This window comes from Chamaea fasciata, unplaced genomic scaffold (assembly GCF_029207755.1).
Source record: "Chamaea fasciata isolate MVZ Bird 193981 ecotype frontalis unplaced genomic scaffold, bChaFas1.0.hap1 SCAF_3, whole genome shotgun sequence".
Lineage (NCBI taxonomy): Eukaryota > Metazoa > Chordata > Aves > Passeriformes > Sylviidae > Chamaea > Chamaea fasciata.
In genome coordinates, this window is record NW_027094088.1 from 3,444,116 (window position 1) to 3,464,914 (window position 20,799).

Below are 20,799 nucleotides of genomic sequence, written 5' to 3' on the forward strand. Positions count from 1 at the left end.
TTCTTGTGCTACATTGGTATATTATGCGTTGGGCAGATAAAGCTGTGATTCTATCTAATATATTCTTTGGCTGGTTTGACTGATGTACTGAATGAATGGAGATACCTAATGCTATCCAAGTCTTGCTGCTGGAAGATAATGGCACCATTATTTGAAAAACAGACCGAAAAAGGGGATGGGGGCAGGAAAGGGTTTAACCTCTGCTTCCCACATCTGTAGCAAATGTGGACAGTGCCGTGTGGGAAGGAAGAAAGTCAGGCAGAGGATGTGTCTAACAGCAAGCTAAAGAAAAGTGGAAACTGAGGGTGACAAAAAGCTCTAAATACTGATGCAAGGCCAGCAGCTGCAGAAATTGAGGTGTGCCAGCCTCATCTTCAAGAGGTGCTCTGCAAATTTCAAAACTCTTCTAGATAAGCAACCTGAGCCCCAGGCTTTTGTGTTCTTTTCAATAATTTTCATGATTATTAGTTGGGATGACAGAAACACCTCTATCCCTGAGAGGGCCACCACATCCCTGGAGCTGTTTGCACCAGCTGGCACAGGTGAGCACTTGCAGCTTCTGTTGTGGCCACTTTCTAGTGCTCCACAGCTTCAGGCCTGTCAGATTTTAAAAATAAAAAGGAAAAGAATGTTAGGGATTTAAAAAAGAAAGAAAAAAAAAAAAAGATCAAGCCAGTTCATCTTCTGCTCCAAATCTATAAACAGGTAGTCCATGTTTCCAGGGTTTAGTCTGGGTTTCTAACACTGCAGATGCTCAGAACATTTAAAAGCACATCAGCTTTTATGTAGAAAAACCTTGGAGCCAAGAAATTCTCTGCTTTGTTGCATTATAAGAGGAATACAAAAAGCAGCCCAGAAGAATTACCATAAAAAAGGGACAGATAATGGAAGTTCAGCATCACCCAATGGTTAGGGTGCATTCTGTCATATATGGAAAAGCCTGAGAAATGGAAGACAATGTCATAAGACCAGACAATAATGGTGTCATCAGGTGACATGTTTTGTTAAATCTTGTATGAAAACCCCTTTGATTTCTTCAGGCTTTCAGTATTCTTGTGTTTGTGGTTCCTGGTGGGTTCCAGCAGCATTAGATCTACTGCTGACATGCAGTAAATGGAAGCAGCACCGTTTATAGAGCTTCAACTACGACTTGTATTGCAGCTTCACCCAAATTATTATTATCAACACACATCTGGACAGCTCTGCTAGTAATCTGCTGTAGTCACTGGGGATTGTTTGGGTCTAGGGCTAATGTTTTAAAACTACTTTAAAAATTATTTATTGGTTAGTTTACTACACCAAAACTCTCACATTCAGTGTAAACAAGCAATAGTCCATCTAAGGAATGCATGCGGATGGAAAGAACAAATCCATTGTGTTGGTAGAAATGTTCATAGCGGTATAATCACCAAGATTTCAGATTAACCAGATACTTCTGCAGTTGGGACTGCAGATAGTCAACAAAGGTGGGTAAGTCTTTGTCTTTTCTCAGCTTATGTAGTTATTTTTCAATGAACCTCCCCAAGGTCTTTACACAGATATTTTTCTCAGTTTTAAATACATTTTTTTTTCAATTGACATTATTTGAAAATTTAATTAAAATTAATCTTCCCCACTGAATACATTTATTTTTACACTTTGTCTCTATGCTAATTTTGGTGTGTTTAATTAGATCTAACTATGTCCCACACTGCTCACCTTCAGAAGCACTTCAACTATTACATCATCTCAGCTGTTTTTCCTATATACATTTGCTAAATGCAGAAAACTTCAAGTAAAACCACTCGGTTTTATTCCTTAATCACACTTTGACATGATGATATTCATCAAGTTCTATGAATGACCCACCATAGTTACACTAAATTTAATGGGATTTTGGCTTTTTCTGTTGTTGTTGTTGTGGGGCTTTTTGTTTGGTTTTGGTTTTGTTTCTCCACCTTGTGTAAGAACAAAAAGCCAGACTGTCCACTAGGAGCCATCATCAGCTGTTGCCTGTAAGGATTCTGCAGGTGACCTCCAGAGTAGTTTTCTGAAGGAAATTATTCTACATTTCTGATAACTTAATGAAAAATCTCGCTTGAGCCTTGACAAATCGGGGCATTCTTCTCTCAGCCACCTTTGCTTTGCCCAACAGGGACACCGAGCCAGGAAATTTTAAGCTTGGAGATTCATCTCACTGAGCTTCAGACATTTAACTGAGATGGCTAAATTGAGAACCTGATTCTGTGTGTCAGCACCAGTACAAATTTCAGAATGACACTCACGTAAAACTCCAGACCTATCAACAGGGAGCAAGGCATAATTATCATAGAACTCAGCTGAGTGTTTAAAGCAGTGGGATGGACTTGGAATGCAGTTGCTCCCCATGGAGAGCCTGTAAGGAAGAATTATTAGAATTTTCTGCATTTCTGCCACCACAGCATACTTGCTGCTTTGGACGTACTGAAACCATTTCTTTTTTTTTCATGTTTATCATCAACATTAATGCCTTGAGAATTAGAGTAACAGCAATGCTTGAAGTGGTTCCCGTAGTATTGCAGACTGAGCTGGTAGGTTTCCAGATTGTTGTCTGATGTCCATAAATTCAGAAGAATATTTTAAACAGCACAGTAAATTTTTTTCATCCTTGTGGAAAACTGCAACCTGCTAGACTAATATTGCATATCTGATGCTATTTCTCAGGTGTCACATCCTTCAATAGATGAACTTGCAGCTGAAATTTCAGGGAAGAATAACAAAATAACCTGAAATCTGCTGTTACCTACAAGAGCAGTGAAAATATTACCACTACCATTTCCTTCCAAGCAGATTCTCAAAATTAATCTTAACTAAGGGTAAATAATTTCGTAGATTTACAATAAATGAAGGTATCTAGATTTTAACATACACCCTCTTTCTAGGAAATCTAATAGGAGGGTGTTAGCTGAATGTTGTCCTCAGTCAGTTTCACAGGTTATTAGGGTTTTTTACCTTAAGCAATACCAGGCAAATTTTTCTGAACTGATTTATATTAATAATTTGACTTATCACCACAAAACACCATCAACACAGCCTGCATCTGTTTGTCACTGACATTAAACAGGAAGAGGAACATGTTCTAAAAGACTGATGCCTGATCTGAACTGAACTGTCCACAGTAAATATTTTTTCAGCTTTTTCTAGGAGATTCAGTGGTTCCCCATTTTTACTTTGTGGGGAACAGGTCACTCTTTACCTGTGTAACAGCACTGACATCCTGAAAACTACAGGGTATTTTCCCGGCCATGGTATAGAAGTTCTTTAGCTAAATTTCTTTGTGGCATGCATGCCACAGATTTTCCATCCATGTCTTTGATTTGCTTTGTCCACAGTTTGGAAGAATGTTAATGTCTAGAAAGCACAAATAGGATAATTAAGATAATGCTGAGATGAACAGCCTGACATTGGCCTTATGAAAAGCTATGAAAACACTGGTTTTGGATGAGATATGTATAAAACTAAGGAAGATTAGAACTAATTAATACGAATTATTCATTAGTTTATGGTGGGGGAAAAAAAAAAACAAGTTTTATTAACCAAACAATTACTAATAAAATTACTTTTTGGTTGAAGGCAATAACATTGACTGACGCACTTCTGTAACGTGTCTGAGTTACCCAAAAGAAGATTGAGAGTCTGGTTATTGGATCACATGATGAAGAGTTATTCACTTTTGAATATGAACAAAAGACATCCATGTGTTGATCTCTAAATCAGCAAGAAATACGTGCAAGACGATGAAATAGTTGGTAGCCACAAAGAAAAAATTGATAATTAACAAAGGGAACACTTTAAGCAAGAAAAAGATGGTATATTTTTAACAACTTGAAATCTTCTAGGAAGAAGCCTTCTTAGTGTAAGCATCTGGTATGCTCAGATAATAAACATTAGCAGCTTAATGCAAAATTGAAAGATAAGGTGCTTTGGTTTATATTACAAAAAGTAATAAACATAAAGGTCTTTTCAGGCCTTAAAATGAATCTATTATCATGGTTCCAATGGGAGTCCTCAGCATGATCTCAAATGCACTCTCTTTGATAAATCTCTTGTCTCCCAAACACCCTCAGAATTGTTAACCCCAGTGTGGTGGGGTCTGCCTCTTGCTATTTCTATCTGCCTTGTCATTTCCATTCCTTCTGCCCCAAACCTTTTCAAGTGTCATTCTTTGGGAGAACACGTGCTTTCCTAGAGGTTTCCTTGATTCATCCTCTCACTGAGCCCCTGTGCCATTCGGTCAGTTTCCACAGGGATCATCCCATAGCCCATATTCCCAATCTGACATCTGTTATTTACTGTAACTCCTTTAGATTCTGGTAACATCATCTGCAGCTTGCCAAAGTCCTTCTGCAGAATTTTGCCTTAAAGCATACATCTTGTTCTCTGCCATTAGGCCTTGCAGTGCCATCTACCTGCAGTGTCACCATGCAGTGCCTGTGTTTGCTAAATGTCCACCCCTCCATTTGCTCTCCTGCAGCTAGAACAAACCCACCTCATACTACAGGATATTTAGGTTTTAAGCTGATGTGCTCCAGCTGGAACACACCTTGAGCTCCTGCCAGTCAGGGAAACCTGTCAGTGACAAAGTCAATTGGCTCTCTCATCACTCCAGGTTGGACCAGCCTCTGGAAACACCTCACTCTGCTACAGCACCACCACCAAACCTGAAGCAAACAGGACCTTAACTCAGACAAGCACTTATGGTCTGAATGGCAGAATGAATATAAGCATGCATGCTACCTTTGTAGATCCAAGAGAACTGATAGCAGATTAGATTAGCATTTTCCTCCTTTTCCAAATCACCTTTTCCTTTTATGCAGTTTCCTGTTTATGAAATGTCTGTACCAACCTTAATGGGTATTTTGACCCAATGTACCTTGTGATAAATGCCATAATCATCCATTTGGAGGCTGTCCCACGTTCTCAAGACCAGAGATTTTTGGATGACAGCCTTTTATTTCATTTTCATTTGGCTTCTGTTCCTAAGCACTTTGCTTATTATCAGGTCCTTTTGTTGTGTGTACTCCAGTTTCATCCTACTAATTGGCTACAGTGTAGGTCTATGATCCCTATCAAATTAACTTCTACTGTAATTGAGCCTGCTAGAATCAGATTGCCTGCATAACCTCCTCTTTAAGACATGTTCTCATTGCTGTACACTTAATATCAAACTTTAAATACTTTACACTTTCAATCAGTGACTCTGCATCTGAAGCTATCTTGAATAAAAGCATCCCTCACATAAAAATTGGATTGAATGCCTTTTTATAACCACAAAACAGCTGACACAATGGTCAATATCTAATGGTAAAATTAAAAATCAGTCCACTCAGCTAAGTTAGTTGATTTTGTTGATTTTAGCTGGATGAGAGCATAGTAGTAAGTGGACATAGTAATACTCAAGATTTCCCATGGTGGTATCTAGGCATGGGTAGTTAAGAGTTTCCTTCTGGATAGGTTAGCAAACTTGTGGATGGCTGGGAAATCCACTTCAAATGCCCAAGAGATTTCTTTACTCCAGTCATTAAGGCTCTGTGTATTCAGTGAAACCTTCACCTAAGTCAGACACCTGGGGCCATGCTGTACAAATACATTTCTTTTTGTTTAAGTGATGTAACAAGAACCCACTCAAAACTCCAAAACATTTTTGAAGATTTCCATACAGATGTTGTTACCCAGGACAAAGCCATGATGTAGAGGTGCCAGGATTCATGGTGGGGGGGGAAAAAACCAAACCCCCCTCCCCAAATAAAAAAAGTCAAACCCAAAAAAGCCCCCAACTATCAGCAATGCTTAGTGGCTTAGTGAAAATAATTAGAATGTACAGTCAGCTCAGTAAGAAGCTACTTTAGCACTCCTTTTGCTATTTTTATTTGCACTGGTTAATACCTTCCTACATCTTAAAATAACTAGGCCAGCTTGTCTGAGGGAATGCAGAACAGGGTGCTAATCTCATCTCTGCCTCACAATCCACCAGGGTCAGCACTTCCTAAATGGGAATGACGTATCCTGTCCCATTGGGTGATGTCAAATAGCAAGTTCTATACACTGTTACTTTTAAATGTCAAATTACAGCGAGAAGTCATATTTTTTGGCAAAACTCAGTGGACTCATAGTAGTCACTCACTTTCTGGCCTGCAGCATCACTTTTCCCACCTTGACCTTGTAAGATAACATCCTGTCTTCAGCAGCTGCTAGCATGAAGTATCCAAAACTTTCCAGTACCCTTTAGTTATTACAAATTCTTGGAGAAAGTGATTAGTATAGAGATTTTATTGGATCATAGATGATAATAGAGAAATATCTTCCTTGTGATTGATTAGGCCTGGCAGGCACAATATGCATGTTAAGAATTTCTTCTATGGAAAATTACCACAGAAAGCATGAAAATGTTCACTTTCTGTTTGGGGAGAAACTCCTGAAAGTTCCTGCAGTATCTTCCTGACAAGTCATTGGGTGCCCTTGAGCACATAAATTACATTAAGGTATAAATACATGGAAATGCCAGGGCAATTGTTAGTCATCATATTAGAATGACAATAATGATGAAAGGTAGGTGATATAGTTGCAGCTTAGGAAAAAAACAAACCCAAACAACAAACTTGAGTTCATTTATTCCTACAAGCAGGTATTCCTGACTATGAAGTTCCTTTTTTTTTGCATGTGTAACTCTCATTGAATCTTCTTTTTGGGGTGCAGAGCCAGCCGGATTGAGAAGGGAAAAAATAAAGGAAATTAACATAGAGGCATTTGAATTAGTAAAGTAAAAGGCATGTTTTAATCATGTTTCTCTTATTACCTGAAATAAAAGTTATTAGAGGGCATATTTCTTTAGGTTCATAAGCATTTCTTTATCTAGAGTTCCCTTATGAAAAACCTACCATAAGTGAAAGGATTTGCTTTCCAAATACTCAGCGACTCACATAATTTTAAACCAAATCTCATCTCTATGAGTGATACTGATGACAAGATACAAACGTTTTCTCGTTCTACTAGAAAACACCTAAGCCCTTCCTCTTCTCTATTTTCACTTCACTCATACACCATGTAGCTACACATTAAAAGTGCTCGGAAAAAAACCAATGATTTTGTCTGCACAGTTAAAAAATAATAGTAGCAAACTTATGAGCAATTTATCACATCAATTCAACACACTGATGATCCTTCTCCTGCAATCCAGTTGGAAACTGGAACCAAATAGAGCCCAAGATGCTATTTAATTTTCAAGAGTCAGACAGGTCCTAAACATGCCACGATACATAACTCTTGGTCAGATACATTCCTTCACCCTTATACGCATGTACAGCATCATCCATACAATATTCCTCTTCTGACATCAGAGACTGCTCAATATTTTGTTATTATTTAATGCCTTTTGTGCAAAAAAAGATTGCAATAACCTGCAGGAACTAGAGAGGACATCATTTGTTAATGATTTCAGAAAAAGAAGAAAAAAAAAAAGCACTTCTTGCCTCTTCTTTGCAGTGGGAAGGAACACCACATAAATACACAATCAGCTAAGACCAAATAGAGACTTGTAAAATGTTATCTATTACTTTGTGTGGTCAAATTGCTTTTCTACACTATGTATCCAGTTTACCTCTACACTGTCCTTTTAAATGCAGCTCACTCATAACACTAACAACAAATGGAGGAGAAAATCTTTCCTTTCAAAGCAGAGTAGCCTCCTCAGGATAAAATTTAACATTTTGCATTGAGTAGAGGGAAAAAAAAAATACAAGAACTTAAAGCTTACTATAACACGCTCTCTATAAAACAAAATAAGCACAGAACTCCTTATTCACATCACTGAGGTGTACAAACTCCTCTCATGTAACTCCAGATACCTGCATGAGTGTCTGTGGAGGAGCCTGGCTGTCCTACACTCCCTTCTCCATTTGCAACCGAGACAGAAATAAATTTCCCGACATGCGATAAATTCCTGTCCTCCCTCACCACCTCTAAACAAAACCTTTCCTTCCCCTCAATATCTCAGTGAGACTGAGAGGTACACATGCAATTTCTTTCAGTTCTTGATTTATCATCTACGTGGAGACAAATTACGGTTGCTTTATAAGAACCCAGGAGGGGAAGAAATGCTCTGGGCTGTTCCACCAAGTGTCCTCTCCTCAACTCCTCAGCCCTCATTCCCTCAGTCCAAACAAGCTGGGGTCCTTTGTTCTCTCCTTGTAAGATAGCTCTGCGTTTTCCTGATCACCCCAGCAGCCTTTTTTTGGCACTTACTCCACGGGGAATTAATCCTTCTAGATTACACTGACCCAAACCACACACAGTCCTGTGCATATGGCTTCATTCCGACCCCATACAGCAACAACAATCCTTCCAGGCCCACTGGAAACACTTGGTCTCACACTTCTCTGCATCCTGGTTGCATTTTTCGTGGTGGTGCTGCACTGATGTATCACAAACCTCCTAAGTTACACAAACAGACATCCATCTGTCTTCTTCACTCCTGTTTCCATGGCAGACCTTCCAGATAGTCATGCCCGTCCCATGGCTACAAGTTTTAATGAGTTGAGTGAAACAAGCAACAAACATTTTTTTTGTCCCAGCTTCACTAGCTGAGACATTAAACACATACTGAGGTTGTTGTTTTAGCGCTGTTTTCTCAGGGGCTGTTTCCAAGCCTTCCCCAGGATGAACCAGTCCCATTTGGAAGAACAAAGCCATCAGCAGCACAGGACCGTAAGGCTAACCTGGTTCTTCCCACCAAGAGCAGCCAGAAGTTTGCGCTGTCTCTTCTTTTTCTTTTTTTTTTTTAATTTTATTTCTGAAATATTTTTTTATTCAGCTTGCCACAATGACTGAAATCAAGAAATCCAAACAGTTTAATGATACAAAGTGGTTCGTATTAGTGTCTGTCTTGTTTTTCTCTGTAGTTTAAGGGATCAATATTAATGAAGAGGGAAGCTATAAACATCACTAATGAGGATGAAGTCGAATATCCCTCACCAGAGATGTAAGATCTTGAGCTTGCACCAAATAAAGATGACACCCACTATTAAAGGCTGCATTTTAATCCAGCCACAATAATAAAAGTGAAGTTAGCACTATTGGTAAATTTTAATAGATGATGTCTTACAAAAGCAGACTGCTTGAAATTCAGCCCAAAGACTAAATTAAAGTCAAAACCCCAGTCAGTTAACTGTGCTATAACACATGAAGAATTGATTTTCTTATTTTCAGCTGTCAGACCTGCTACAAAGAATGAGTTTTAATTCTGGGGATGTTATTAAACTCCTTGCTTAACTGGCAGAAAAATGGAACCGCCGGCCGGGGCGACAGCGGCGGGGCTGTCGGAGTGAATGACACCTGTCAGAGTATGATGAATGACCCTCCCTGCCCCACAATCCCCCCTCTCTGTCACTCAGGTGAGGGCCATTAATCTTCATCCAGGGCCTGTCAGCCCGGGCAGCCCCACGACGACAAAACCTCTTCTCGCGTTCGCCACCGCCGCGCGCAACAATGCGATATTCTCATTGTCACGGCGACGCCGAATTAGCATAATTTATTATGACTTTCCTCCCCCCTCCATGAGCCCCCTCCCCATCCCAAGCCCAAGTAGGGGAGAGATGTGATTAGACAGATGGAGGGTAGGCCCAGCCTGCCAGCCCTGGAGCCCCCCGCAGTGCTTGATGAGGAGTGGAGCATCTCCGCAAACCAATCAAAAAGCTGGCAGTTCAATTACAGAGTAATAAAGGGACATTCATCATTCAATTAGGCACCTGTCATGGTTTCACAAAAGGGAAAACTTCTAACCTGAGACTCCAGGGAGAAGATGCTACAACCAGGAGGCAGAGAAATAAATGAAAAAAAAAAAAAAAAAAAGGGACAAAGTCAATTACTGGCCGAACCAGACAAAAGGAAATATGTTAAAATAAGGGGGAAGTTATCCCAGGGCAAAAATCAGAAAAGTTACAAGACCTTACAAAGATTATAAAGGGCCAGCATTAAAAGAGCTACGCCACGCTATGCAGTGACATGCACACTATCAGTTTTCCCCCCTTTGCCACGTTCAATGAAAGCTGGATGTGATCATGAAGAATGCTTTAGGGAAAGAGGACTGTGGTTTAAAAGCCCCGATATTGTTACTGCACACACCATCTTTAGAAAGAACACGCCTCTTCATCTCACCTCGTTGCTGTGCCTTGTTTCAAATGCTGTAAGTACCTGGGGTTATTCTTCTTATCATGTTAAAACATTAGCAATTCCACTAACCACTGACAAACCCTTATTTCGAAAACAAACCAAAAGAGCAGAAGCCAAAACCAAACAAACAGAAAGAAATCACTATCGTGCCATATAACTGCCAAGCCTCTGGCATGTAAACCAGAGAAACGAAGCAGGCTTGCTCTATTCAAAGTTATTTTGTTCAATTCATGTGCCTCATAGTTTGCAGAAGCCAGATCTTGAAAGTTATCAGAAATAAGAACATGGCAGAGATAAGATTGTTTGTCAGGCAGACTGGAACTAATGTGGATTTATCCTGTTCTGCAGCTGCAAATAACAGGTAAAAAAAAAATAATAATATTAGATTGCTGAACAGCTGCTTGTGCAATAAACTCTGTTAAGTTGATTACCTGCCTGCTAAGAAGGTTTATAGTGAATTGCAATTCTAACATTAAATTACCAGAGCAGCTAAGGTTGGATTTGGTTGGGAAGATGTAAAGCTAATCCAAAAATGTTTTTTAGAGGTGATGAATGAAACCCTGTACAACCAGCTGGAATGGCTAGGAAAGTCTAGAGTGCCTTGATTTCAATCCAACACTCATTTTCAGACGGGCTGTTCGGATCCCGGTGCCTGCTTACCGAGAGAGCACAGGGGCAGGAGGAAACCTCCATTTATCACTGTAAAAGTGCAATGCTGCCTGTCTCCTCATCCCCCTGCTCTGTCACAGTGAGCCTGGGAGCATGCCACGCTAACACAGCCCTAAGGTTTCCAGGAGACAAGCTGATTCCTGCATGGGGCTGCAGTCTGACATGGGAATGTGTCACGTCGCTCGTGCGTGGGTCAGGCTGCAGCTCCGAGTCTGCTCATATCAGGATTTACACCCCCAAACTGTGTCAGTGGCTTTTAAAATTCCATCTAAAGGGGTTCACGTAGCATAAAAAATAAGGGAACACTTTGGGAATATTTTGTCAATTAATGAGGGAAAAGAAATCGTCAGGTAAATATTCTCAGGTTTAGCATATGACTAACTCTAAACACCAATTATTTACAGCAGTGGTCAGAGCTGGTCTTGCTGGGGAAAGGGGCATTAACCATCATTCTGCAGTGTTTTTCTTTACAAAAGGATCTGAACCTACAACAGGCTACAAAACATCATGAACAACTGATTTGTGTGCTGAATTCCTTCTCCCGTACATTTTTGTATTTGCATCCCAGGGCCAAATGAAGTTCTGATATAACCTAACAATGCCTTCATACCTTGCCCACAGGAGTGCTGTAAAGATAAATCTGGTAAGCTTTTAAACTGGCTTGGAGATGAAACATGTTCCATAGCATAAACACAAGCTGCAGCACTGTGTGCTGCCCTCATTTCACTATTTTGAAGGAGTCATCATAGACTGTTGCAGCAGTTTTCCCATAACACCAGACGGGGGATATTTTTGTTTTTCCCTGTCTGATATAAATACATTCTAACTACAAGCTTGCAAAATCCAGAAGATGGAACAGAAAAAAAAAAAAAAGGTGCCAGAATTGCTGAACCTCAAAATTTATAATTCCTTCCCCATCCTTTCTCCTAGAAAATATAGTTTATCAATACAGTGCTTGCCTTTGAGATTAGTCGCAGTGTCAAGATTTTCAACAGAAAAGGGGAAGGGAATGGTGCATGTGTCTCAAAGGTGTTTGATGGTATTGGCCCTTGAGGTTTTCTACATACACTTCTACTGCTGCTGTGCAGTGGTTCAAAAAATTGAAAGCCAGGGGTCCAGGGAATAGATTACAAAATTAGTAATTTGTTGTTCCTGCTTTGATGTCAAACAGAAAACAAACAGAAATAATACCCCTTTCAGGAAGTCTAAAAATAGCTAAATAAAACAGAGCCAAAAATACCACAATTGGTTTCAGATGCAGAGTTGCAATTATCAGGCTCCAAAACATCCAATTTGCCTTCTCTTCTGCACAAGCATACATTATAAACAACCTGGGAACTCAGAGGCTAAAGGCAGGGATTCTCAGAAGTCCTGTACAAGGCACAGTTGTAGGAGAGGGAGAGGAAAGCATGTCTGTATATTCCTGGTAAGTCACTACTATTTCAAATTCTGTTGTGCAATATAGGGTTCTATATAGGTACTATCACAATGACTTACTAAATCCTACAAATTAGTTAAGAAATGTATAAATTATTCTGAGCTTCCAGTGCGGTAGCCTTTAAAAAATCAGGTTTTCCAAGGCTGTTATGTCGGTGATCTGGTTTCCTAAGTCTTAATAAATGCAGCATAGGTTATCCCAATGCCTTCAAAGAGCACAATTTACCTATCTCATTCCTGTGGATACTGTGCTGTTGCCTCAAGAAACAGAATTTCCCAGGGAGGAAGTGCCAGGAGCACACGTCAGCAAAACCACAAAAGGAAAATGAGGATATGGGGAATTTAAAAAAAAAAAAAAAGGTAATCATATTGAGACAAAAAGAGAAGACAGTAAAGTACCAGGACAAAAGAATGAATAATTGATGAGCTGGTGAGTTTCATTAATATTATCCTGCAGGTTCATTAAGCACTGTCCCAGTCTTGTCTTCAAAGGTTCCTCCTGAGTTTTGATTAGGTGCTGCAAGTCTTTTGCTTAGACATCAGAACTTCAGGACTTCGGTGGTGACAACCATTTCCTCAGATTCAGTCCATCCGGCCAAGCACCTTTTGGAACTGCTTTTTATTCCCCTCCCACTAATCACAGGTCCCTAACCATGACAGCAAGTCTTAGTAAATAATATATCAAGATAAATGATAATTGTTCTGTTTTAAGTGTCTCCTAATGAGCATCATAAATTAAAAATTAATATTGCAAAGACTGTATGAATAGCATCAATGCCATAAACAGAGCAGCAGGGATCAAGAATGCAAATGAAAGTGAAATGCACCCTTATCCACCCCCTATATGAAAAAACTCTGAAGCCAGAAGACTGTTAGGCATTACAAAGCTAATAAATGGCTTTAATGAAGTTCTGTAACAGGCAATTCCTTCTTAATCTTCCCTTCACCTTCCCATATTTAGCTCTCCTGGACTGTGACATTTCTTTTTGTTGTGGGGTTTTTTTTCCCCCCTTTAAACCGTCTCTCAAGAATTGTTTGCTTCTTGTTGGGTGCAAGAGCAATCTCAAATTAAAGCATACTGCTACAGCAAAACCCCGAGAATGGGCTGGTTAACAGATTGCTGATCCTGATGATCATGCAGAAAGACTAAGGAGGTTTGGCAGAAGCCATTCTGTTGTGTGACGTTGCTATTATCATTGTGCCTCCCATTCAGAGAGTGCATTCAAGTGGTGTCTTTTTCTGGGTGACTGAATAAGGTGAGCTTAGCTACGCCCTTGTACCTCCAAGTTTCAGCTGGGAAGAAAGGAGGCAGCTGGAATATTTTTACCCTTCCTTCCTCCAAAGTCTCCATTTATTCAATTTAGATGTAGCAAAAGTGTTTGCACAAGCAGTGTTTGCCTCGTTTTCTAATGGCTGGACTAAGCTGTAGCTGAATCCCACCACCATCAGTTTTGTAAATACTGAAACTGATCCTTTTGAAGCAAAGGTCTTCGAATACTGTATTTGTATCATCGTGGCCCTAATTGTTCCTGGACAGTAAATCAGGTCAGACTTTGAAAAACAAACAACACACTAAGTCAGACAGCTATGAATGGCACAAGGTACAAGTTCCTGAAGGAATCTGACACCAGAGAGGATTAGAACACTTTCATAATTGACTTTTTTTAAAGACATCTGGTAAGTCTTCTAGTCCTTGTCCATAACCAACAACCAGGCGTGCACAGAAAATAAGGCTGAATCATTCAGCACAGACTGAATCACAAAAAATGTCATTTCACCACCCATTCTGTAATCTCAATCCTCTCTCCTTTATTCCTGCTAGCCTTTTTGTCTCCTCATTTAGCAGCTCTGAGGTAAGAAAAAGCAACCAACCACCAATGTGTTAGCCTGCTCCCCTAAATTATACCAGACATGGGAATGGTGAGTTTAAAGAAAAAAAACCCATAAGTTATACATTATGAAGAAAAGCAATTACTGAGAAGAGGCAACTTTTCTGTCTCCATCATTTTTGACCCTAAAGCAATGGAAATGCTAGTCACTACTCTGTAATTAACGCTGAAGTCTGCATTTCAAAAAAGTTCAACTTCTTTCTGTGATGCACCCTGTGCACAGAATACGTCCTTTAAAGCACAGAATTACTTTGGAGAATTCATAAATATTTCACTTCAGGCTCACTTTTATGACAAAATTAAGACACCCTTGCTATTGTATTGCACCTTTTGAAATAAGTACCAAAAAACCTCAGATTTGAAATGCTGCAGCAAAATCTCAGCGTAAGAGAAATTTCTTTCTAGAGCAGATGGTTCTCTTGCTTTCTCTTGGACACTTTCAGACAAGACTGAGACTCCTCTTAAACAAGACTTCAATGATATCAGAGATAAATAAATTACTTGTTGACTGCTAAAAAGTTTTTTAAGTCTTGTGAGATATTTATGCTCCCCTAGTGTTAGGACTTGCTTGGTGGAAGTCTTCACTTTTTCCATCACTACACCTCCACAATTCAGAATTGCTTGCCTGGGTTTGTTGCCCTGGCAGAGGCACAGGCAAAGCCATTAAAAGCAGGGAGTCATTAAAAGTTGAAGACTAATGTATCTTTGAAATCCAATTTCACCCCCTTTGGGACGACAAACAGTATAATCCATTAACCATAACTGTGTGGTTATCTCAGGGCATCACGAGATGGAGGAAGTAGTGCTATTCCAAATTTCGGGAAGCCTGGGTTTCTTTTAAGTGTGATTTTATTTCTAAGGTGCTTGGATTGATAATTTTCATCTTTAATTAAAACGTTACTTTACTGTCAGTGGCCTTTAGATTACTAAAACAGTCCAACCACTGTGACTTCTGTTTTAATCAGCTGGTGACATCACTGCAACTACACTTCATTTATTTATGCCAAACCCACACCAGCTGAGGATCTAGACATGTCTGATTGCTCCCTTGACTTTTAAGTCCATGCAAACCGGGACCATTATACCCAAGTGCAATTCCTCTTTTTTCCACCAACAATTGGTTTTGCACTGGCACCCCTCAGGTTTGATCTGTGCTGAGGACACCTGCTCTCAGGGCACTGAACTGGGACCACCGTCTCATAAAGGGCCACTGAGCAGCTGTCACATGGCAGCAACTCCCAGGCAGTGCTGACCTGTAACAAATCTGAGCTCCTGACCCAGAGGTGAAGGGCTCTCTATCCAATTACCAGTCCCCTGAGTGAGACATTACTGTTTTATCCTGAAAACATAGATAAATATATGCAAAAGAATGAGCAAGAATGAAGCAATACGAAAGTTGCATCGCTGTTAATATTTTGCTAGACACCAAATCTTGGACATCAGATATCATTGCCACCACCAGAATTTCTGGACTCTGTGCCCATGTAGAAAGCCTGTTAAGAGGGACAGACTGAAGCAGTGTTCCCCCTTCTTTCCCCTTACATCCCCAATAGAAAACAAGGATATCCACACAAGATTTCCATCAGGAAAGAAAAGAAAGTGGTCGATTTCATGTTGTCCCCTATGAATTAATCTATGTAAATAATATTTTTTTCTGAAAATGGCTAACTCGTAAGAATAAAAATACCCTTATTCTGTGAAGTAAATAATTTCCTCTGCCTGCAAGTTCAGGGAAAAAAAGGCCACTTCACAATTGAGAGCCTGATAAAATGAGCTATAATGCTACTCAGGGCTCAGGGAAGAACACACTTTTCTTTGGTTCCATGTCGCTCACATTGTTCTTGACAGTGTCAGTAAGCAGCAGCAGCAGAACACAATCTTCCTTTATTTTTAGTAATACTAAAGCTGCAAGAGAATTCTTTTCTTCTCTTCCAAATATATGCAAGAAGACATCTACCCTATGCAGCAATAATAGAAAAAGCTGCCTTAATGATTCCATCTTGATAATTTACTGCAATTACTACATAATCATATCAATGCCTCTTTTTAATTGTGATAATACAAGCTTTAACTAAGGCACCTTGTAACAAAGGTAGAGGGAAAAAGAGTTATTTGCAACGAGTCACTGAAAGTTCATTTTCTCTTTCAGGCTTCAAATCATGCCACGTGTGGCCCTCTGGGTCCAGGTAGCTGTGGACTGGAAAGCTCCAGGCTGAGTGGCAGCTTGCCATCCATCTGCCCACCTTGCCAGCATCTTCCTCTGTCCCACCCAAGAGAAACGGGGTTTGGTAGAAAACATGCTGACAAGAGAGCAAATGAACAAAAAACGCTGTGCAAGCCCTAATTTCAAGCAGCAACTAAAAAAAAAAATCACTTTTTTTTTTCTTTTTCTTTTTTTTTTTTTTTCTCTGAAACGTCCAAACAAAACACAGCCTTTTGCTGCTACCTCCAACAATTCCTACCATGGGCTGGCAACAATGAATGCATGACAGTGGAGTCACTTGGATGGATGGAATAATTTTTGTGCACTTGGCAGAGGTTTTACAGAGCTTTTGCACCACAGCCTGTGAATGCTCTCACCTTCCCAGGCACGGAGAGCCTTGAAGGCAGCATAGGCAGCGCAGAGAAGGAGGAAAGCTCCTGGGGTTAGCATAGGGTTGGGAGTTTAATTCCAAGCCTAAATCTGCCTTTGCCATGCTGAGAGGCTGTAGGCAAGTCTTTCTTCATCTTCCCCTTACATGAGAATTTTTCTCAAGCCACATTTTGGACTATAAGTCTATAAAAGCTGAATAATGTTATTACATTAAAAAAAAAAAAAAAAAAAGAACTCTGTGTGCACTGGAGAGCTCCCTTGTCCCTTGTGAGTGGTACCACTTACATAACAGAACTAAAAGGGACAGAGAAATTCCCTTCTGTGACTTTTGTGCACCCAAATGCACCGTGCATTCATTTCCAGAGGGGCAGTAAGCAACATGCAGGCAGAGAAAAGGAGCAATAATGCCCTGAAGGCTCAAGAGAGGGAATTATTTTTTTTCCTTACCAACCTTAGTGGATTAACCTGGAGTCTAACTTGGCCCTGCAGGCTGAGATCAGCATTTGCCCCTCAGAGGGAGCTGACTATGACATGGTGAGTTAGTTTTCCAAGAAGAAAAATCTTAAATTCTGTGTAATCTCCCTCCTGCACTGGCACAGCTGTCAGGAGGGGGCTGGCGAGGAAACCCAATACGAGAGTGCACCAAACATCTCCCTACACTGCCCACATCAAAACCAAACCTGAAATCAGGGTGTCATCTACTCCCCTCATCTGAAAGCACAATGGAGATCATTCAATAACAGATATTACACTTCAAAATGTTGTGCGCATCACTGATACAGATCTTTGTTTTAAGGATGAGTTGCAGACCCTACTTCAATATCTGTATACCTTAACTTGGAAAACATTTGCCAAATTGACTTATGCATTAAAAGCTCTTAAGACAGACTCTGAGAGAATGCATGATGCCTGTAGATCCAAAACTACTCTCCTCTACTGCCATTTTTAAAGTTCTGAAAATAGCATTGAGCCTTTTGGTATCTCATCCCTCCCAGAGGGGTGGTAGTCTTGCTTTAAAGAAGTTTATCTTCCTTTAATTCCCTTAATTTATCTTCTTTTAATTCCTTTAATTTATCTTCCTTCTTCCTAAATGTTGACAATTTATCAATTATCAAAAATCAAGCGTCCTACCCTTTTTCTCCAGTCTGTAAAGACTGTGGTTTGGATTTTTCTCAGCTAAAAAAAGGTGGGATGCCATGTAAGCAGCAATTATAGACTACACAAAGATGAAGATATAGTAGAAAACTAGTCTTGACAAGACTCCTAAGCACCTAAAGCTTCATATGCAGTAATCAGACCCGTTCTTACACAGGACTGGGCAGAAAGTCCAATACAGTATTCACCAAAAAATCACTGTGAGTTGGATCAGTCCCTCAAGACCCTCAAATTTTGATTTATTTTTAAGGAAATGCATTGGTGACAATCAACAGGGTTGGGATGATGAAGAAGGAGCAGGAAGGGAGTGTCTTTCAGCCTACCTACCTCATAAACCAAGCATCTTTTTCCCTCAAATAAATATATAAATGGATGACCATTTTGAAACTGATTTGAGTCAGTCCAGAAGGAATAATTTTTAAGAAAATTGTTAGTGAATGGAAACAGGTGGCTATAATTTGAGTTAAACTGCAACCTTAACTGTGGTGTTTGCTATCATGAGCACTGTAACAACAGATGCACAGTTGCACCTTGGGATGAATTCATTATGGCCTGAGAAACATAATCATGCCATTCAGACCATATTTTGTCCATATGCTCATGTGGTTTACACCCCTGGTTTATTGGCATTGTACTTGGTTATATAGCAGGAGACTCCCAGGATCATAATTTGCACTTACTGTTACAATTCAGGAAAATCCCTTTGCAGCATGGGTTTCCCATTAAGGCACAGACTCCCTTTCAGAGCAGGGAGGGAAGTCCTGGGTCACAATTGCCAAAACTTCACATCACTTTGGAAACCCTTCATACAAGAGGCATCACACACCTCAAAGAAATAGAAGATAAAAACTCCTGAAGAGTACAGGGACTACTGTTCAGGACATTTTTACAGTTATAAAAATGTAGATTATACTGCTATCTTATCCTGTAATTTATGGGATGAATATTGTAATTCATTGAATATCATGACTTATCTTTTATTCATATAGTTACTATTCCATTACCAGAGAGGGAGGTTTGTCAAAGGTTAATTATTTTAAATAGCTCAGGCAAATTTATTTTGATTTGTACAATTTTTTGAATAATCAAAGGACTATATATTCATACTGCCTTGTGAGGATTCATTTAAAAAAAATAATATTCCTTGATGATAAAGTCAGATTAAACAAATGCTTTTGGAAGGACCAAACCCAGATTCTTCCAACTCTAAATGCAAAGAAGCTAATAAAAATTGGCAATGTTTTTCCTCCCCTTTCAGTTTTACTGAAAAAAAAAAAAAAATCCTTAGCAGCCTTACACTGCTGAATTATCCTTCCCTCCAGCAACCTATTTACAAGTAAAGAGCATCTTGCCACAATCTCAAGACCTCTGTCCCCAGGGAAAGGACTATTCATTTTAATTGCTTCCAAAGCACCTATCACAACAGACTCTTGATCTGTGCTTCAGCCATGATAAAAAATAAGTAAGGCCATAATGTTGAAGTACTGATTGCTCAGAAGTTGCCTACTGCTCTGCACCTCTTGGCTCCTAGAGATGCTCATTTCTAATCCACTCAGGCAGCCATTCAGCTTCCAGCACCTGAGGTAAAAGTAGAGAGTTTTGGAAGTGATCAGCAGATCCACTCAAAGAGGAAGTGCTCTGAACACACAGAGCTAAATCCCAACGTTGTGCTGCAGTACCATCTGCCTTTCTGCTGACCCACAAGAGAAGCCTCATGGCAGCTGGAAAAGTATGTCCAGCAGGTGCTTGTGACTCGGGCTAATATCATCAGGATGGCAATACACCCTTAAAGTCTTTTAAACACAAAACTTATCTTTTCCCCTTTTAAGAAAACATCACTTTGCCTATTTCTGTGTCTGTTTCCCTATAAGCAAAGTGGGGAAATTGATACTTAACCTGTAGGAGGGCTGGAAGTTTAAATCCATGCACAATCAAATGCTGTGAAAGCCTGAACAGAAAGTGCAAAGCAGGTGTTCAGCACTTAGTGAAAAAATAATTACTATTATACTGAACTTCTGACGAGCCTGCTGGAGCTTTAACAGCAGGGAGGATGATTCTCAAGGTTTCAGGAATCTTCATCTGGAGCATTTTCTGCACTTTATGTTGGTACCTAACTAGTGGATGGTAAATGCTGCTGCTGGAAGAGAAATGCTCCATTTTCTGTTCTGGGAGGGTGCAGTGTCATAGCAAGGGAGGCACAGCTGCTGTGCCAGCACGCCTGTGTCTTGCAAGTCCAAACTAAACTTTAGGCCGGGAGGAAAGCACGAGGTGTAGTGCGGATCAGACTTGTGGAGAGGGCTTCGCTTCCAGCAGCTGTGATAACCAGGAGACTGCAGCCCATACATGTTGGAATTCTGGAAACTGAGAGTTTGGGGTTTTAGTACATAGTGATGCATGTGAGTTCAGATGGAGGGTTTTGGGTGTTGTCTAAGTCCTTCCTCTTCACCTTCTTCCTTCTTATTCATGGGTTTACTTGGTTTTCTGAAATTGGTTGATGGAGTCCACATTGCAGGCTTCAAGTAGTTAGTTATTGGGTTTAAAATAAAAATAACTTAGGTGGCATTTCATAATTGGATGGATCGCCCTTGAAAAGACCTGGTAGTGATAGAGAAGCACTCCATTTTTACCTCATTTCTCTAACTTGCTAGCTAGAGCTCATGGCTCGTGAGTCTGTAAATAGATAGGAAATAATAAACATCCAAATCGGAAACCGACGTTTCCCGTGTGTTAATCCCGACCTTGGCAAGGAAAAAAAAAGAAGCCAGAACCTTCACAGCTACACACAGATTCAGGCCAGCAAAGCCCTGAGACACTCCTGCCAGCCTTCCTCTACCCCAGCCAGGCAGCATGGGGGGCAACACCAGCCAGTCC